The 20,816-nt window shown below is 35.3% G+C and overlaps 1 long non-coding RNA gene across 1 annotated transcript; it reads left to right on the top strand.

The window, feature by feature from the left end:
- The first annotated feature begins 18,989 nt into the window (after positions 1 to 18,989).
- LOC145820457 (uncharacterized) lies at positions 18,990 to 20,000 on the top strand. The gene is made up of 2 exons (XR_014362032.1): positions 18,990 to 19,231; positions 19,683 to 20,000. It is a non-coding gene; the product is annotated as an uncharacterized LOC145820457 (long non-coding RNA).
- The last annotated feature ends 816 nt before the right edge of the window (positions 20,001 to 20,816 follow it).

The following is a 20,816-nucleotide window of genomic DNA, read 5'->3' as shown; positions in this document are numbered from 1 at the left end:
AAACGCCAAACGAAAAGCATTACGTTTGCTAACACATGTACATAACATATTACAATCTTAAACGTCTCACGAGGCATGACAATGCAACTTACTAGCGTAGTCATTCACATTTTATTCAAACAACATCAACACCTTCACCTAACAAGGGGGGCCCAAATGTTCTAAAACATAATGACCAGACAGACATATTACACACTATCAACATTGCACCTCACAGGCATACCAACGGTGTCACACTGTATGTTACATCGGTATCTTTATCACTCCACATTACGCCTACAATGCAAACACATCATTTCAAAAGTTACACAACCCAATATGGAAAACGTCGTTGATAACATCCATTGGTATCAACACCATGAACAAACTCAAAAAACCAAAGACATGACCATCAAACCAATGCAATAAACAACAAGGACATCTAACCAGAAAGGGTCTCATCCCCATCTTTTAATTACACAACACACCCAATACCATGTATGCAATCGCACAAAATTGACATACACAACATGTGGATAAAACTCCTATAGACGTGAACATCAGGACTCCAACATACCAACATAATGCTTTTAAAAAAAAAAAAAAAAACCAAGAGACACTACACGATATCAAACAGAAAAAAATTACAAACCCACAAAACAATTTTCACAGACCAACATGCCAGACAGAGCATTTGACATTACATTAATACCAGTATTCAGCACAATCATCTAATGTTACCCACCTACACCTACACAGCACACCACATTGCAAACCACCATCACAAACAAATACCTGGCATCAGTGTTTAACACCACAGCTGTCGACTAATGTGGAAAGCAGGATATGAACAAGTCTTTATTACGTCGTCGATGTCGAATACAACGTCAATCGATTAAACATAGCACCGAAACAACAGTAGCGACACACTTGAAGGAAAGGGGTTTTGTATTTCTAGGGTTTTTGATGAACCATAATGTTAAATTGGTTCAATCAAACATCATTATCCAACGTTACTAAAATCATATGGGGAACAAATTGGCAAAATTCCCTCGTCCCAACATTACAAACAAAGAACCTTCCATCTTCATCACACTGGTTTTGCGAATATGTTGCTTTCTAAATCAACCAAAACCCATACTTAACAGCATCGTAGAACAAATCCAATGTTGCCTTTGATACACCGACGAACTACACACACTGGAAACCAGTTGTCAAAGTATACCAAATCGATTACAGCAAACGTTGATTCGTAATTCCAGGGTTTCAATGACCCAAATAACAAATCGGAAACTCAGAATGACGATTAAACATTACCAAACCCAGCAACGTGATTGAATGCCATTCTCACTAGATTAACATTGCAAATCTACTATTTTTCCATGTCAATCTCTTCCGTGAGTATCACAACGGAGGGAAAACAAAAACAACCTATAGTAAGCTTTATTGGGTAGGAATGTAATTTTAACATTGTTCAATCCCTAGAATACCCACAAAATCTAAACGGCACACGCTAACATCACGTGCAAATAGGCCATTTTATCTCCAATGGGACTTATCAGTCCATAAGATTAAACACAAGACTAAATGGTTCACAAGGTCTTATTTTGGGATTTATTGGTGCATTGCCCTAAAAAACATTTAATTTAATAAGTAGTAAAAATAGAAATTTATCAATTTAATGTATAGTTAAAATTAAAAAATTAATCAAAATCAATACAAATTAATATATTATTAACTAGGGCACATAAATGAATTATGCCAACAAATTTTATAAAATTATATTTATTCATATATTTTTTTGACAACTTTACGTGTTGATTTACATGTTTCCAACATTGTTGTTCTGGATTATACTTTAAGAGTTCCATTATTTTGATTTCAAAGCCTTCATTTGGGTTTAGACCTTGTCTGGATTAGCCTCTTTTTACTCTTTATTTTTTTCTTGCTTGTTTGATTTTTGGATTCTCTTCTTATTTTAAAATTTTATTTTCTAAATAAATTAAAATAAACTAAAATCACATGAAAAATAAGCAATAGAGTCAATTTTAAAATATCACTGAATAATTAAAAACTGATCAGAAATTATTTTTGTTTGATTAACAATTACTTTTTGAATCATATATCTAGAAAGATATACCAGAGAAGGCCTAAATTTGGTATAGGTCCTTCTACAAGACACCCTCTACCATATGCAAATAATGATAATGTGTAATGTTGATTTAACAAATGTCATAATTAAATCAGTAGTTATAACCAAATATAACTTGAGCCATACACCTCGTCAAACAAGAACAATCTAGAATAATGGTTCATCACACAAGTCTTCTTATTTGTACAAGTTGAACATAGTATAAATACTAGTATTTAAAATATATTAAAAGTGTATTTTATTAATTGTATAGTAATATGAAAAATGCATTACTATTAACCCCCACATTTCTTCTTACAACCCCCACCTCTTCTATTTTTTTTATTTTTTTTAAAATTTCAATTTTGTTTCAACCTAAAATTTCATTTTTACCCTCATTCCTAATCTTTTAACCCGAATTTTCCAAACCCTAATCAATTCCGACAGTCACTACCATCTCTGACCACCCTTTAGACACCGTATTTTTGACCGTCCTTAAGGCTTGGGTGCCATTGATTGATCACTCGATGATGAAAGTTATGTTGTGCAAATGTTTGATTTCTTCAGCAAGAAGAGCTTCTAAATCCCACCCTTACTATTTTGGACCAAAACTATTTTGACCAAAATTATTTTAGACCTCAAAACCCTCTTTTTAAAAATATTTTTTCCAAAAGTTTCGACGATGTTCTGAGGCTCACATTTCGTTAAAAATTGCATTTTTTGGTAAACTGAGTAAGGAAAAAGTGGAAATAAATGGAAGAGAGATGAACTCTTTGAAAAAATATTTAAAAAATCTTATTTAAAGGTTTGGAGTTGAAGAAAATAAGAGAGGGAGGGAAGAAACCTAGTTGGAGGAGAAGTTAGGCATCAATCCGTTAGGACAAAACTAAGCAACATTCACTAAAATAGGCATATCTCTTTGCACACACTTAGAATTTAGATGTGAGGCTACCACCATTGGAAATTATATTTTTAGGGCTTCAATTTAGACTCAAGAATGACCTGAAACGGAGTCCGGATGAAGGAGATATGCCCGTTTGAAATGGGGCCTAAAAATAGATTTTTATGGCCAGCCACAAATAGTGGCCTGCCGGCCCTTGCTAGTGGCCTGCCGGCTAGTAGTGAAACTTTTACCCCTTTTGTGTCTTGCTGTCCACCATTAGTGCCCTGCTGGCCACAAGTGTTAAAAAACCAGATTTTTGCAAATATTTGTGCCAGCTATTCCCACATTGCTCCACCTGTCTTTATATAGATATTTTCGACCGAGGCTCATATTTTTCTATATATAGAGGACCTTCTCTCTTGGTTTTAAGGTTAGAAAAAATTTTGGGAGCAAAAATATCCTCTCTACAATTCTCTCTCTCTTTTGCAACTTATATAGCCTTTGCCCAAACACTCTAAACCAAACCTAGAAAGCTTCTTGATGAGGTGATTTGAGCTTAAATTTGAGCTCTTGAAGCACTTGAGAATATGAAATTGTTGGTTTATGACTTAAGGGTTCATTCCTCTTCAAGAGGTATACCTTCTCTTGCCTTTGTACCATCTTTACACCACTTGTTTTCCATCTTTTCTAATATTTTTTGGACTGTTTAAAAGCTTGTATTTTTGGGCTAAAACTTGTGGTTTAAGGCCATTAAAAGTAGAAGGGTTGATAGCCCTTCTTTATACCTTGCTTCTTAGGCCTTTGCCCTTGTGTTTCCACCTCTTTGTCAACTTTTTTTTGAGATTTTAAACACTGAGGCCTTGTTTGGTTTGGCTTTGGGAAAAAAATTTTGGAGAAAATTTTTGAAAATTTTGTTTTGTTTGTAATTTTTCTCAAAAATTTTCAAAATCACTTTCTCTCTCCTACACATCAATCAATCATTTTTTCTCTATCCTCTCTCTTTTTCAATCGCTTTTTCTCTCACATACATCTACTCAATTATAACAAAATATCAAATCATCCCAAACTCCAAAACTATTTTCAAAATATACAATCAAACAAACTACAAAAATTTCTAAACTCTCTTCCCAAAATATTTTTTGAAAACTTATCTCCCAAAGTCAAACCAAATAAGGCCTAAATTTCAGAGTTATTTTAGTGGCTAAAAACATGTTTTGAAGTTCAAAATTAGAGGGGTTAGTCTCCCCTCCTTGTGTCTTGTTCACTAACTTGCATAGCTCCATGTTGTAGTTTACTATTTTAGCCATTTTTGTCTTAATTCTAGCACTTCTTTTGCATGTTTTAAGACTATTTTGGGACTACTTTTAGTTGTTTATTGCATTTGAGCCTTGTATTGCATGCATGTAGTGTAATAGTCCTCATAGGATTGGTGGTTTAGGCCTTAGCCACCATCCTATTTGAGTTGATAGCATTTATTTATGGCTTTTCATACTTGTTTTCATCTCTAATCATCTCTGTAACCTCCCTCGTTTCTTGGCTTTTTCTTTGTTTTGAAAGTTGTTTCAAACTAGTTGTTTGTTTAAAGCATGAGATTGAGGCTTTGTGCTTAATGGTTTAATCCCTTTGGGGGTTCATTACCAATGGCATGACGTCTCTCTCATGCCTAAAACAACTCTTGGTTTGATGCTTTTTTCCATTAGAGGACTTAAAGCCCACCTTTAGACTTAATGAATCAAAGAATGGAAAGGTAATTAAAATGGAATGTTAAAACTTAGGCTAAAATAATGCAAGAGAATAACTTGGTTTGGGTTCAATCGGAAGTTTTTGAACCCTTGAGTCTTGAGTCATTTCATACTCATTAGTGATGAAACAGTTCAAGAGTCATTACCAACTACTTCCCTTAATCATTCATGATAGGGAGGTGGTTTTGAGAGTCTTATTTTGTTGCATTCATTGGTTAGTTCATAAGCCATCATGCAATGAAATTGCATCCATTGGTGGTTTGTAAATCAAACTTGCTACTCCTTTGAGCTGTTCAAATGATAAGGAGGGGTAAATTATGCAAACAAACCCTTGAGAATACCCTGTCCCTGCTCTATTTACTCTGTGTTGCAGTAGGACAATCCAGCCATCAGTGGCCAGCAGGGCACCATCAGTGGACGGCAGGCCATTTGTCGACCACCTGTGCAAAATCTAGCAGTGTACTTTTGAAGCAGAACATAATTGGTCTTGAGGTGGAAAACAGTGCAAGTGTTCTACTATGCAACAGAGGCACTTAGCAACAGAAACAGTGGCTTTTTCGGGTGGAAAGTCCGCTCATGCATGAGCATTCCTCGTTTCCCGAGGAGGAGTAATTAGAGTAGTTAATTTGGTTACTTCATGTTGTAATTAATTAGTTAGCTAAACTAGTTATTTAATTTTGTCTTGTAATAATTAGTTAGCTAGAATAGTTAATTAATTTGTTGTAATAATTAGTTAAGTAGCTTAGCTAATGTATTCATTTCGTTTTGTAATAGTTAGTTAATTCATAGTAATTAGCTTAGCTAGTTAGTTCATTCGGACCCTCCTGTGTGAGGGCGCAATGTTGTAATAATGTGTATGTCTTTCAACTCCACGTTTTTCTCCCTTTTATTTAACTGTTTACAATGGTTAGTTTTAGAACATCATGTTTCTTTTAGCATACTTCATGTTTGCATCCACTTATATTGTATGCATTAGGTTCAGTTCATCATTCTAACTTGCATTGTTAGTTTAAATACTTCTTTGAATACGTGTTTAGACCGCACGTTATCAAATTGATTCATATGCTATATTAGAAGCCGAGCCTAGTAATTGCATATCGCATGTGTTGCATTAGTCATATTGCATAGTTAGGAGTCATGCATTTTTTTAACTAGTTTCTCTGTTGGCTTGGAGTACTAAATGAGCCTGTACTCACCTTAACATATCACATGCATGTGATTGTTGCCATGTCTAGCATGCTTGTCATGAGGCTAAGGCCCCGTTTGTTTGGGGTGATAGGGAGAGGATTGGGATTACTAATTCCTTGGTATTACTAATGGAGTGTTTGTTTTGAGAGATGGGGAGGGGACTATTAATCCCTTGGTATTAGTAGTCCCCTTGGAAGGGGGATTAGTAAGGAGGAGATAGAGATGGTATTAGAAAAATAGTGAGGGGATTAGAAATTTTTTTTTTTTTTATATTGGGAATTTTTTTTTAAATATTAATGTTTAATTTTTTATCTTTTTTATTTGTTTTATTATTTTATATAAAAATAATTTAACAATTCCTCACTATTAATCCCCTCACTATTAATCCCCTCACTATGAATCTCCTCCATTCTATCTCTGAAAACAAACGGGGCTTAAGTGCTTAGATGATAAACTGTTTGAATACCTGTGGATGAAGGCTAGTTGCTTGAATTGGGGTAGTTTGATTAACGTACATGTAAGCCTATTTTTGCTAGTGGCACATTCACAAAATCTTTTTCAAAACAGAACATGAAATCAAATGTTCCAATTCTTGCAAGTTAGTCTATACTTGTGTGTGTGCACATCACATAGTAATGCTAGCCTAATAATTAGAACAAGAGCATATAATATAGATAAGACTTATGTCATGATTAGTAGAGATCGATCTTTGATCGGGCAAACGGGGGTGCTCAATTCATGACCTTACCCCCTCGTACCTAAGTTCCCGAGCCGAAACAATCTTGGTGATGATGGACACATGGCCTTTGGCACGAGTCATAGGTTTCCTAAATTTTCCAAAAATATTTAGGTGGCGACTCTGTATCTGGCAAAGTAGTCCATTTTTGACAATTTGATTCAAAATCAATTTTCTAAAAGATTTGCCAGATTTGGACTCTTTGGTGATTATCTATTTCACATTGCACATGTGGAATTAGATTTAGAACCGCGGAAGTCTGAAACTATAGGGCTTATTTGTCTTCTGAGATGGGACATGAAAAGTTGAGCTACACACCCCATTACCACCACAACCACAACCATCTTCAACTACCCCTCACCGCCTCAACCACCACCACCTCCGACCACTCCTTACCCCTTAGAGAAAGAGATCAAGCGAGAGAAAGAGATAGCAAAATTGAGCGAGAAAAAGAGATCGAGTGAAAGAGATAGATCAAGCGAGAGAGAGAGAAAGAGAGAGAGAGATAGAGAGAGAGAAATAAAGAAAAAAAAAGAAAGAGGGAGATCAAAACCCTAACCCTAGCCCTAGGGTTTTCAGAAATGGCAACGACAGTGAGTTGTGATCAAAGTTGTAATATGGGTCGCGATGGGGACAAGAAGATGAGGAAGAGAAAACAGTGAAAACTCTGGCGGTAGATCGCGACAAGGAGAAGAAGAAGAAGAAGAAAAAGAATATAAGAAGAGAAAGCAGTTAGGTCCGATGGTGGTTTGGAGAGGGCGGTGGAAGTGCGACGTGATTGGGGAGGAGGCAGCGAAGGGGAAGGTGTAACGGTGGTGGTTGCTTTGGGAGTTGCTGTGAAATCCTGTATTTTTGAGGTATTAGTAGTTTAGTGAAAAATATTGGTGGTAGTTTGGTGCCGAGATTTTTAGATGAGAACCTAACTTATTTTCTCTATTTATTTTATCTCTTTTTATCTCCACCTTATTATTATTCATCTCCTTTGTTTTCTAATAATTTTTTATTATTCTTGGACACCAAGTAAAGGTTCTTTTCTTTCCCTCTAAGCAAAGGTTCTTTTATTTCCATCCAAGCAACCTTTCTTTGCCTACAAGTCAATTATCTTTCTTTTTCTCCAAGTTTACTAGGAGGCTACTCTTTACTTTGCCTATAAATTTGAGCTCACCTCTCAACTATTTCTATCATTCTTCCTCTTTTTTCATCCTTTTGTTTTTGCTTCATCTCCCTTTCTTTCTCCATTTGTTTTATAGATTTAGAGTTTAGATTAAGAGTATTTAGACTGAGAGTTAGCATTTTGTTCAAGAAGAGAATTATAGATTTTGTTAAACTTTATACACCTTTTCGACCCATAACCTTTGGAAATTTATGGTGATATAGCAGATGATTAAAAACATTGGTGTTAGAGGGATTTTGCATCAAGCGATCATGGAATTGTTTTGAGGTAATTCAGGTAGTAAACAATATGCTTCCTCTAAATCTCTTCGCAAAAAGTGTTTATTTTAATTACTTCTCATTTGTACTTCTCTTGATTATCCTGGTCATATGTTAAATTTTGTGAAATCATTCTCGTTGATACGTTTGATTATTCTAGTCATTTGATAAATTCTGTGAAGTTGTTCTATGTAGTTAGTGTTGATTTGTCTAGCTAAATGATGTGAAAATGCTCTGTACATAGATCGAGTGGACCTTGCTAATAGCTTGAACCAACAACCCAAATAAGCGGTTGTGCTTGAGTGAGGTGGATGAGGCCTGTCACTGGTCATGTACCGAGTAGGACCAGGTATTTGGTCCTGGATAAATTATCATATGTCGAGTTGACTTGTTTGTACTATTTGGTAAATTGTTTGATTATCGAATCTATTCAGTTGTGTAATTGTTGGATCCTTATTGATTTATTCTTTGTCCGAGCCTTGTTATTCCTATTATATTGTATACTTTCCGAATTAATTTATTTTTCAGATGCGGAGGAATTTAGTGGAGATCAAATTTGAAATTCTAAAGAGATTATTTGAGTTAGAATTTTTTTGGCCCACAACTATATATTATTTTTGGAGATTTGTATAATTTATATTTTGGAAACATTTGTATTAACTATTTATGAAGACGATTTGTATATTTCGAATTATGAGTTATCTGCAATTATAAATTTGAGGTTGATTTGTTTGATTAACGACCCAGAAGTTGGGGCATTACAGTTGCCAAAGGGAGAAGGGAAAAATAAGAATAATAAAAAGAAGAGGACTGCCGGAGGAAATGGCTTGTAACAACCCAGACCTATGATTAGTTTATAATCCTTGATTAAGAATGCTTAACAGGTAATTAAGATGATATCCCAAGTAAATTGCATGTACCATGTGTTATTTGTGTTAATATCTGTTTGCTGTGGAAATATCTGTCAGTAATTCTGCTTGAATCTGTGAATTGAAGACCTTATTGGCCACCAAACATGAAATTGACTACGTCAATGTGTTATTTAGAATTTTTAAAATTTTCTAGTAAGTTTAAGTAGAATTCAATTCAGAATCAAACAATTGGAATAAAATAATACCAATTGATTAGTCTGAAGCCAAGCTTAATTAAACCCCACTAATCAAGCCTATATAAGGCCAACAACAATTCTAGACTTCATTCTGAGATAAAAAAAAATAGGAGAGAGAGTGGAGAGAGAGAGAGAGAGTGTGTGTGTGTGTGTGTGTGTGTGTGTGTGTGTGTGAGTGAAGCTCAAGATTGGAGATAGGGAGTATTACTAGGGAATTGAGAGGAAATTGGCTTGGTAGCTCAAGGACAAGTGATCTAAAGCTCAATTGAAGGATTAAGTAAGAAAACCAACTCTTAAATTTTGCATTTGAGTCACTTAGTGCAAGAATTCAAAAGAATTAGATGAGTTAGCATAAGAATTAAGAGAAAGAAACTAGAATGGAATGTGATTCATGCATGCATGCATAATTCATAAAGCTTTGAGTTTCTATTTTCAAAGATTCTTACATGTAAGAGTTTATTTTCCTTGAGACTTGAGAATTCAACAATTTACCACTTATCACTTCATTTATTCATGTTTTGAACCAAAGATTTCAAGTTATTATTCAAGTCATTGCATGTATGTTATATACATTTACCTTGACTATTTGCCTTTCAAGTTTGGTTTTGAATAATTGACTCATTTTTGGGCCGTGAGATTGCGAAATGGCTTTCAATTCATGAAGTTCTATGAGTTTTCAAGTGTTTTCTTAAGTTTTGGCCCAAAAGAATGCATTTTGAAGCTTTGACACTGAGTTTTGAACTAGGAGAACAAATTGAGCGACCAAACCATCACTCGAGCATAAAATTCAAGCTCCCAGTAGTTTTGCAGACAATTGCACGGTGGCGCGAGTGACCGATTGGGCGCTCAATCGAACACCCTTTTTCTCAACACTTGGCTTGAGCGACTATCGATCGACCGTCAAGCATGAAAATCGAGCATCCAATACTTTTACAGACTTTGCAAACCGCTTGAGTGACCAAAGTTGCGCTTGAGCGAACTGCCTTATTTTTCAAAATTTGGCTAAGTGTTCCAAAGTGCATTTTTGTATCCTCATTGCATCTAAGCTATTTCTAAGCCATGATTAATTTACAATAATGAGAACAAGAGTTAGCAACACACATTAAGAAAGAAGAATGGTAAGTTAAGCACTTTGGGGCCTGTGTTTATATGTATTTGTCATGTGTTTGTGTGTAGGTCACGCCCCTTTATTCGACTTATCTGTCTAAGTTATCTGTTCAGCTTCTGGAGCTATTTGTGAGTAACAACTCTATAATGCTATGTTTGATTATAAGTATTTTCAAAATGATAAAATATGATTTGTTTTATGAAATGCTATTTTGTGAATCATGAATGATTGCCCAGTGTTTCTGAAATGTATTCGTGGCATCCTTAGCATCAAATGTTCAAGTGATATCTGTGACTTGGTACTAGGGTTTTCATGTGGGTTCCATTCATAGAACTAGTTATGCATAACTGCTTATATGATCTAAAAGTGGGTCTTTATGACCATCTCAAGTAAAAGTAGGTCTTTATGACCATCTCAAGTGAATATGGGTCTTTATGACCCAATGATTTGTTAGCTAATGGATGTATCGCGTATGACTGCTTAAGAAAATCTGTATAAGTATGTGAATCTGAATATGTTCCCTGATTTTGAATCTATTTAGGTTATTATTCATAAACCCTTTACTCTGTTGTTATTCACTAGGATCTAACGCACCGTATTGTTTATGTATGTAGGTGATCAAGCGTGTAATCAGGTCTGAGTTGTTGCCTGGATCCGTTTTGTGTAGGCCAACCTGTGCGCCTCCTGAGGAGGTTCCCAGAATGCTACAAGTGATCGAAATTGGTGAACTAAGTTTGGGACTTTTGTTTCTTTTGTTTAAGTTTGAACAAGTTTTTGTGCATTCTGTAGATTGGGCTAAGTCCCATTTTGGTTTATCTGTATATAAGATGACGTAAGGCTGATGTGAGGATGACATCATATATGTAAATAGAAATTTCAAATTCTTTGTCCCATATACGTCTGCACAGCTCTATAGACATTATATGATTGTATTTGCTTCCGCTAGCTCCTAATTATTTGATTATCGTTAAGAGGCCTTCGATAATCTACGAATTACTCGTCGGCTACGATGCTGAACCTATAGGGCGGGTTTGGGTCATGACACGGCCGAAGGTGGTCGTAACTATTGGAGGTGGTGAGGATGGAATTAGGGTTAGGGTTTGGGTTTGAATTTGGGGTTAGGAGTATAGTTGGTATTGAGATAGGGGATCAAAGAGAAAATGAAGGGTTTCATTTTGCTAGGTGACGGTTCAAATAAGTGAGAGGCCAAACTAAAAAGGCGGAGGCAAATAGCGGCCCTCTGTCTATAAAACTTGATATACATGAATGATCTCTAAACATGTAAATTTAAGGTTCAAATAGGCCACTACAAACGCATATAAATCAAACCAAAAATAAAATAAAATAAAATAAAAAATAAGAAATAAAAATAAGGAAACCCCTTGGATAGAAAGTTGGATCAGAGATATAATTAAGGATATATTTTCATATTTTCAAGTTATTTGGCACTTTTGAAATGTTTTTTTCAAACGTACATTTACATAGTAAAAACTTTTTTCGATCTAAAAGAACTTCCAAAATAATAATTCACCAAAATTATCTTCTATTGTAGTATTTCCCACAAAATATCCTCTCTACAAAGTGCTTCTTTAGGAAGGATCCGGCCTCGTTTAGGGACCAAGGTCCCATTTGGAATATGAGGTAAAAAAAACTAGTATGTTTGGAATGAGTTTTTGTTTTTTTACGAAAAGATGTGCGAAAAGTAGAGAGAAAAGAAAATTTTTGACTTTTTGATATAGGTTATAGGCTTTTTGGTTTTTTTTTAGTAACTTTTTGGCTTCTAAGCTAAAACTGTTACATGTTGTAGACACCCTATTTTTGACGGCCCTTACGACTTGGACGTCATCACTTGCACACCCAATGATGAATGTGTATATGCTTGTCAAGTGCTCGAAGTCCTCAGCGGAATGCCACAACTTTGAGCCCTCAAAACCTTGCACCCTTCTTGCCTTGTTTTTGGACCAAAACCTTGGATCAAGCCTGCAACCTCTGGTGGCCTACCGGCCACTTCTATGGGCTGCTGGCCACCAATGTGTTTTGCAGATATTTTGTGACAGTTGTGCTAGCTATTTGCACAGATGCTTGCATCTGCTCCCATGTGTATGGTTGGATGTTTCTGAGGGAGGTTCATGTTTCTCTATATATAGAGGACCTCCCCTCTTGCTTTAGGGTGAGAAAAATTTTGGAGCAAAATTTTTCCACTTTTTATAATTCTCTCTCTCTTGTGAAAATTTCTTCACCTTTACCTATACACTCTTTACCTTTGCCTATATACTCTTAACCAAACCTCTCTATCTTTGAGCTGAGGTATCTTTGAGCCTTGTTTGAGCTCTTGAGGGTGTGTTTACCTTATTTTATTTCTTGAAAGTGGTCTCCTCTTCAAAAGGTATAAAGCTTTGCCTCTTTACTTCTTGTATTTATGCTTTTTCTTATTATTTTTCAACTATTTTTAGGCTGTAAAAACTCTGTATTTTTGGGCTGAAACTTGGATTTTTAAGGCCAATAAAGGTTGAGGGGTGGCTCACTCTTCTTTACACCTTGCTTTCAAGGCCTTTACTGTGATAACCCTGTTCCGTATTATGCTAATGGGTCCTTATTATGAATTTGATTATGTGTCTGATATGATTTTGTGTGCCAATTATGTGAATATATGTGGTTTTGAATTTCTATCTGTTCACCGTAAGAATATCTGTTTGATTATTCGCTTTGGAAATTAAATTGAAGGCCTTATCGGCCGTAGAAACCGAAATCGACTGCGCCATTGTGATTGGCGTAATTTTTAAAGCATACGGTGAAATTTGATTGAAAATTGATTTGGGCCAAATTAAATGGATTAAATTAATGTTATGGTGCCCAATTATTTTTATATTTAAAAATGTATTTGAGAGAGCTTTTAAAAAGGGCCATTATACACACTCAATTCCTCTTTTTGTCCATTTTGGCTGATTTAACTCTCTAGAGAGAGAGAGACCCGAAATTAGAGAGAGAAAAGGGAGATCATCTAAGTTTTGCTCTTGAATCTTGGAAGTCTTGAAGATTATTCAAGAATTTGCTATAGATTGTGAGAATTAAAGCTCCTAGGTGAGTATTTCATGGATTCTAGTTTGTAATTTTGTAAAATTAAAGTTGATTAATGATCAAGAGCAAGAATTGTGCCATAAGTGAAGGAATTGTGTAGTATTTGATGAATTTGAAGTCCATTGATGCATGCATGTAGGAAATTGCTATGAATTTCCATAATTGAGCACAATGTGTGTAATCCATGTAGGATTTTGGTTAAAGCTCATGTTTGTAATCACCATTTGCACCATGTAAGTTGAAATGGGAGTTATATTCCACATGCATGTACAATTTATGGGAATATGAGTTGAAATACATGGAATTGTTACGTTGAAAATGAGTTTGGTGTTGATTGGGACATGCATGTGATTATATCGTGAAATTGAGCTTCAAAATGTTGTAATTGGGTATTTATACCATATTAGTATATGTATATGTGAAGATTGAGCAAAAAACATGCATTTTAAACCTTTGAATATCAAGTTGAAGCCCAAGAACACATTCTGGAAAACCCAGAAAATTTGGTGCCCGCTCGAGCGGGGAAACTGCCGCTCGAGTGTGAAAAACAGGCTCCCAGCATTTTCTGCAGACATGGTGTCCGCTCGAGCGGGGGAAGTTGACGCTCGAGCAGGGAGCCATGTAGAGAGCCCTTCCGCTCGAGCGTCGGAGTGGACGATCGAGCGTAAATTTGACCTAACCAGAACTTTTGCAAACCTATTGGGTCCGCTCGAGCGGGGAAGTTGACGCTCAAGCGGGGACCCTATTTTCTGAAATTTTGAAAAGACATTTTGTGTTTCATTTTCTATTCTCTTTCACTTCCAAGTACTCTTAGGCATGCATTGAGAATTGTAATTGAATTAAAGAGATAAGAATGAAGCCTAAAGAGGAAAATGTGAATTTAGAATGAATTCAATTGTTTGTGACCCTTTTGTGTTCATGGAATGTGTAGGGTCGAGCTCTAGGGCAAACCAACCAACCGATCACTGTGAGTAATATCTTAACAAAGATATCTGAAATATGTTGTTGTCCAAATTGCTTACTTCTATGTAAGTTTTATAAGTTCATTAATTCGATTGGTGGACACGGGTTGTTATACTAAATGATTGAGCCAGAAGCCGTTTTGATAAGAATGAATGAATGGGCCAGAGGCCGTTTTGATAAGAATGAATGAATGGGCCAAAGGCCGTTTTGACAAGAACGAATGGATGGGCCGAAGGCCGTTTTGACATGAATGAATGGGCCGAAGGCCGTTTTGACAGGAATGGATGGGCCAAAGGCTGTTTTGATATGAATGAATAGGTCGAAGGCCATTTTGACATAAATGAATCGGCCGAAGGCCATTTTGACATGGATGAATGGGCCAGAGGCTGTTTTGACATAGATAAATGGGCTAGAGGCCGTTTTGACATGAATGAATGGGCCAGAGGCCCGTTTGACATAAATGAATGGGCCAGAGGCCAGTTTGACACGAACGATAGTTCGACACGAATAACAGTTTGACACGAATGATAGTCTGTCATGAATAACTGTTTGACATGAATGATAGTTTGACATGAGTAACAGTTTGACCTGAAAGTATTAATGGGCCAAAGGCCAATTTGACAAGAATGATATGAATGGATTAGGCCCGAGGCCGTATGATGTGTTTGGAACCGCAGTTACTTAACTTACATATATCTATGTATGTATGTATTAGTTAGAAATATAAACTGGGCGCAAGGCCGTTTGATGTATATTGTTCCAATGTATATTCTTCATTTGATATTATTCACTGGGCTATCGCTCACGCTCATTCATGTATTTGTAGGTGAGCTAGGAGAAGTCCAAACCCAGCCCCAGTGAAGTCTGTATGGAACAACTAAGGTTTTGAAGAGTCAGCCCTTGCGTCTCACGCACGAGACACGTCTTCGCCCTTCTGCCATTCTATGTTATTTTGCCATGTTGGCGAGGACTTTGGTGTACGTCTGTATATAGCTTTGTTTTGGCTGACTTAGATTTGAATGATCCTATCTGTATAGAACTTTATGTTACTATACTTTCTATTGTGAGATATTAACATATGTATATATGGAATGTTATGATGTGCATATAAGCACAGCTCTATGGACAAAGTTTTAAAATTGCTTCCGTTTGGCCCCCGTTAACTCTGTTAAAATACGTCTGGTTTGGTTTGAGGTCGTAGGTAATCTCATGATTACTGGCCGGTTATGTCCTTAACCCACGGGGGCAGGTTCGGGTCGTGACATTTACCTTTGTGTTTCCCACCTTTACACTATCTTTTTTTGGGCTTTTAACACTAATTTTCAGAGTTATTTTAGTGGTTTGAAGTCCAAAATTGGAGGGGTTAGCCTCCCTTCCTTGTGTTTTGCTTACTAGCTAAGCATGATCCATGTTTTAGCTTATTATTCTAGCTATTTTTGTCTTAATTCAAGCATGTTTTAGGACTTATTTAGGACTATTTTAGGACTATTTTTAAGTGTTTGTTGCATTTGAGCATTGTTTTGCATGTTTGTAGTGTAATTGTCTAAAGCTTGGTATTTTAGGCATTAGACACCATTTTATTTGAGTTAATAGTGTTTATTTATGGCTTTCCATACTTGTGATCACTTTTAATCACCTTTGTAACCTCCCTCATTTCTTGGCTTTTTGTTTGCTTTGAAAGTGGTTTCAAATTATTCATTTGTTTAAACATGAGATTGAGATGTCATGCTTAATGGTTTAATCCCTTTGGGGGTTCATTACCAATTGTATGATGTCTCTTTCATGCCCAAAGCAACACTTGGTTTGAGCTCTATTTCCATTAGAGGACTTAAATTCACCTTTGGACTTAATTGATAAAGGAATGGTTGGTAAATTAAAATGAAGCAATAAAATTGGTGAATAATATAAAAAAAATGCAAGATAATAATTTGGTTTAGGTTCAATCGAACGTTAATTGAACCCTTGAGTCTTGAGTCATTTCATACTCATTAGTGATGAAAACGGTTCGAGATTCATTGTCAACTATTTCTCTTGATCTTTCATGAGAGGGAGGTGGTTTTAAGAGTCTTATTTTGTTGCATTCAATGAACTTGCACACTTTGGTTTATAGGCCATCATGTAATGAAATTGCAAAGATTTATGGTTTGTGAATCAAGTTTTTACTACTCTTTTGAGTTTTTCAAATGATAAGGAGGGGTAAATTATGCAAATAAACCCTTGAGAATACCTTATACCTGCTGTATTTGCTCTCTGTTGTAGCAAGACAATCCAGTCAGCAGTGGCCGGCAGGCCACCTTCAGTGGACGACAGGCCCTCTACCAGCCACCAATGCAAAATCCAGCAGTGTACTTTTGAAGCAGAACGAAATTGGTCTTGAGGTGGACAACAGTGTTTCTACTGTGCAACAGAGGCATCAAGCAGCAGAAACAGTGGCTTTGTCGGATGGAAAGTCCGCGCATGTATGAGCATTCCCCGTTTCCCGAGGAGGAGTAATTCGAAGTAATTAATTTAGTTACTTCATGTTGTAATTAATTAGTTAGCTAATTAGAATTTTGTAATTAATTAATTAGTGTAATTAATTAGTTAGATTGTGATGTTGTAATAACTAGCTAGAATAGTTAGCTTCATTTGGGTTTGTAATAGTTAATTAATTAGTTTAGCTTTAATTAGTTAGCTAGCTAGTTCATTTGGACCCTCCTATGTGAGGGCACAAAACTTGTAATAATGTGTATGTCTTTCAACCCTATGTCTTTCTCCCTTTTATTTAACTATTTATGATGGTTAGTTTAGGGCATCATGTTTTGTTTAACATCTCTCATGCCTTGCATCCACTTGTATTGCATGTATTAGGCTTGGCACATCATTCTAACTTGCATTGTCGTTTAAATACTTCTTTGAAAAAGGTGCTTAAACTGCATGCTATCAAATTGATTCATATGTCATATTAGTAGCCGAGCCTAGTAATTGCATATTACATGTGTTGCATTAGGCATCTTGCATTAGTTAGAGCATGCATTTTTTTTAACTCTTTTCTTTTGGCTTGCCTTGACGTACTAGGTGAGCCTTTACTCGCTTTAGCATATGGCATGCGTGTGATTGTTTCCATGTCTAGTATGCTTACCATGAGGCTATTTGCTTAAATGATAAACTGCTTGAATGCCTGTGGATGAAGGCTAGTTGCTTGAATTGAAATAATTTGAGTAAATGTTCATTATGCGATAACTTTTTCAAGTGATACATATTCGAAACAATTTTTAAAACAAAACACAAGATCAAGTGTCCTAATTCTTACAAAGTTAGTATATACTTGTGTGCGCATCACATAGTAACAAGAGCCTAATAATCAGAACAAAAGCATATAATGTAAATAAAAATCATGTCATAATTAGTAGAGGCCGATATTTAATTGGACAAGTGAGATGCTCAATTTATGACATTCCCCTCTCATACCTAAGTTCTCAAGCTAAGACAATCTTGGTGATGACGGACACGTGGCCTTTGGCACGATTCATGAGTTTCCAAAATTTCCCAAAAATATTTAGCTAACGACTCTGTATTTGGCAAAGCGGTCCATTTTTGACAATTTGATTCAAAATCGATTTTCCAAAAGATTTATCGGATTTGGACTTTTTGGTGTTTATCTATTTCACATTGCACTTGTGAGATCAGATTCAGAACCGCAGGAGTCCGATACTATAGGGCTCCTCGTCTTCCCAAAGGAGCGCGAAAAGTCGGGCTATACATGCCAAACGAGATATTTTAGTTAAAAGGTTAAAAAAATCATTATAAATTGTCATATCATTCTTTTTTTTTTAATCTTTTTATAGAAAATTTAAAAAATTATTAAAATAATCTGATCACCAAAACAAACCAATTCATAAACATTAAATATGATTGGGTTCTCGTTCTTACAATCACATGGAATTAGAGATGCTGCTGCGCAGTCCGTACAACGGCAACTGCTATGTGGAAAAATAGGCCAATTTCGGGACCCATTTTGGTAATCTGAACCGTTCACATTTTAGAATATATCAAGTAGAACATGCCTGCAAAAAATCAAATTAATAGGATATCGTTTACCTGTTTATTCACTCACATTTGTATCTAAAAAAATAAATAATAATTGTGATTTAAAGTATTAAAAATGAATACAAATGTGAGTAGATGAATAGGTAAACGATATCTGATTAAGTTGATTTTTTGCAGTTTTGTTCTACTTGATATATTCTAAAATATGAACGGTTTGAATTATCAAAATGGACCCATTTCGCCGTACAGCAGTTGCTGCTGCGCAGCAGTATCCCCAAATTGCAATCACATACACACCATTTGAATTCAAGACCCAAAACATTGAAGATTTGGATTCGATTTGGTTATAGTTTTGTACGGTCATATACATCCCTTAACCTCAAAGCTAGTCATAACAGTAAGTGTACTAGCACAGTGAGATTTCACAAATTTAGCCACAGAGAATTACATGGCTTTTGTCATAGTTCTTATGGGTCCCACTTTCTACATTCTTAGCAAAAAAAAATTTTAAAAAAAGGAAAATAATAATCCTGTGGGTCCCACTTTCTACTTATTCTCATCAATTAAAAAAAATAAAATATAAAACACTAAACCAAATAAAAAAATATATGCAGCAAAGGTATTATTTAGTAAACTGCATATAGGGGATTTCGTATAATAGGTATTTTGGGATTTCTTTGCTGACAACGAGTCGTCGCTAGATAGTTTGAAAATCAGACAAGCAAACTTGAACTAAAATGTAGAGAAGTAGTGAGTCGATCTGGTCATAGGCAATTTGAGAATCTCAACTCGGCAACAAAGGGAGATGCGAGGGAATCAAGCATGCAAAGTAGATCACTCATACCAGTTAAAAAGGTTTGCAAAAATTTATAATTTCATTGTTTTTTTTCCCTTAAATTAGGCTTTTGATGATGTAAATTATGTTATGGTATAAAACCCTAAAATATTGAATTTGAATTTGGGAATTTTGTTATCTCCCCAACTAATTTAGGGATTTTCAAAAAAAAAAATAGATAGGAAGGGATTTGTTATTTTTTAGAGATTATTTTTTGTAAAAATCATAACTAAATTAAAGCTTATGACTGTTTTTTTTTTTCCTCCCTATACGTGGATTTCCCTTCAACCCTAATTGATTTAGAGGGTGCTATAATCTATTCCCCAATATGTCAAATACCCATCAGAGAGGTTGTTTTGTTACTGGAAATGCTTGAAAAGCAACTGCATTGCTCACCTTGTTTCATATTACCATTATTACTTGAGTATTTAGTTTGCTTCAATATTTACTTGTTTCTTCTTCTTTTTGCAGAATCAACATCATCATCATCTAATAACATGTGCTACAATGGGGGCAAAGATGATGGTGAGAAGTATGAGCTGAGATTTGTGAGCAAAAATTGCAACGGTGGTAATGTCCTCCGAGATGACGAGCAAAGACAAATTGTATTTGTTTATGAGAAGAAAGAATGCTTAATCCTCATACAATGGCAAGCAACTTTTGTACTTTGAATCAAAATAAAAGCTATTCCAAAATTGATTATTAGTTGGATTAGCAACTTTTGTATTTTGAATTGTAATGACTATTGAATTTGGAATGGAAATAAATGGATTATAGTTTGGTGACTCATTTGAGATGTTACATTTTTGTAGCTTTGAAGTGGAGTGGTTCATTCTCTCTATTTGCATGAAGACCATAATTTGATGTCGGCACAATCTTCCTCTAAACTTAAACAATTGACAATTACATGTCACCTCGCTTATGCCTTCATTAAAATAAAACAGTGAAAGTTGCACGTTGGAGGGTTGATCCAAATGATATATCTTCACCTATTTTATATACTGAAAAGCCAACATCTTCCTTACATGAAAACAAATGACAATAAAGCTTTCCTAACAACTCATTTGGAAACTCTTTGAATTTTGCAATTCTGTAAGCCTTTTAAAACTAATTTTCCATCTCATATTGACTAAAACAGGGGATGTATGAATTGAAACAACGGAAATCTTCACTATTTTTATTTTTAACCTTTTTTTCCAAAATGTCACACCTCGAAAATTTACACAATATAGATTCATCAACTTCCATTAATTAATGTAACGGAATTAAAGTCTCAATATTGACATCATCCTCAAATCTCCAACATTTGTATTCATTAACCATTAAGAGATTTACAAAAGGTATTCCACATGAATATACATTCAACATCCCTAGTATATAAATCTATAGCATGTGGCATAACAAGTCAAGTACAAATAAATGCCCTCAAGGGCTACAAATTCCAAGGTTTAAGCCCAGTTATACAAAAATAGTTTTTCGAACCCATACATGTAAAGTCCTTGGCTTGTCAAAAATAATTACAAGAAAGAAAAGAGCCTTGTGCTCTCAAAACATATTCCACACCTCTAACTCGGTGGGATCACCACATCCTTTCTTGCACAAAAT

This window comes from Camellia sinensis, chromosome 2 (genome assembly GCF_055761805.1).
Source record: "Camellia sinensis isolate YWXY chromosome 2, ASM5576180v1, whole genome shotgun sequence".
Lineage (NCBI taxonomy): Eukaryota > Viridiplantae > Streptophyta > Magnoliopsida > Ericales > Theaceae > Camellia > Camellia sinensis.
Note: the sequence above shows the minus strand (reverse complement) of the source record. Positions and strands in the feature narration are given on the sequence as shown.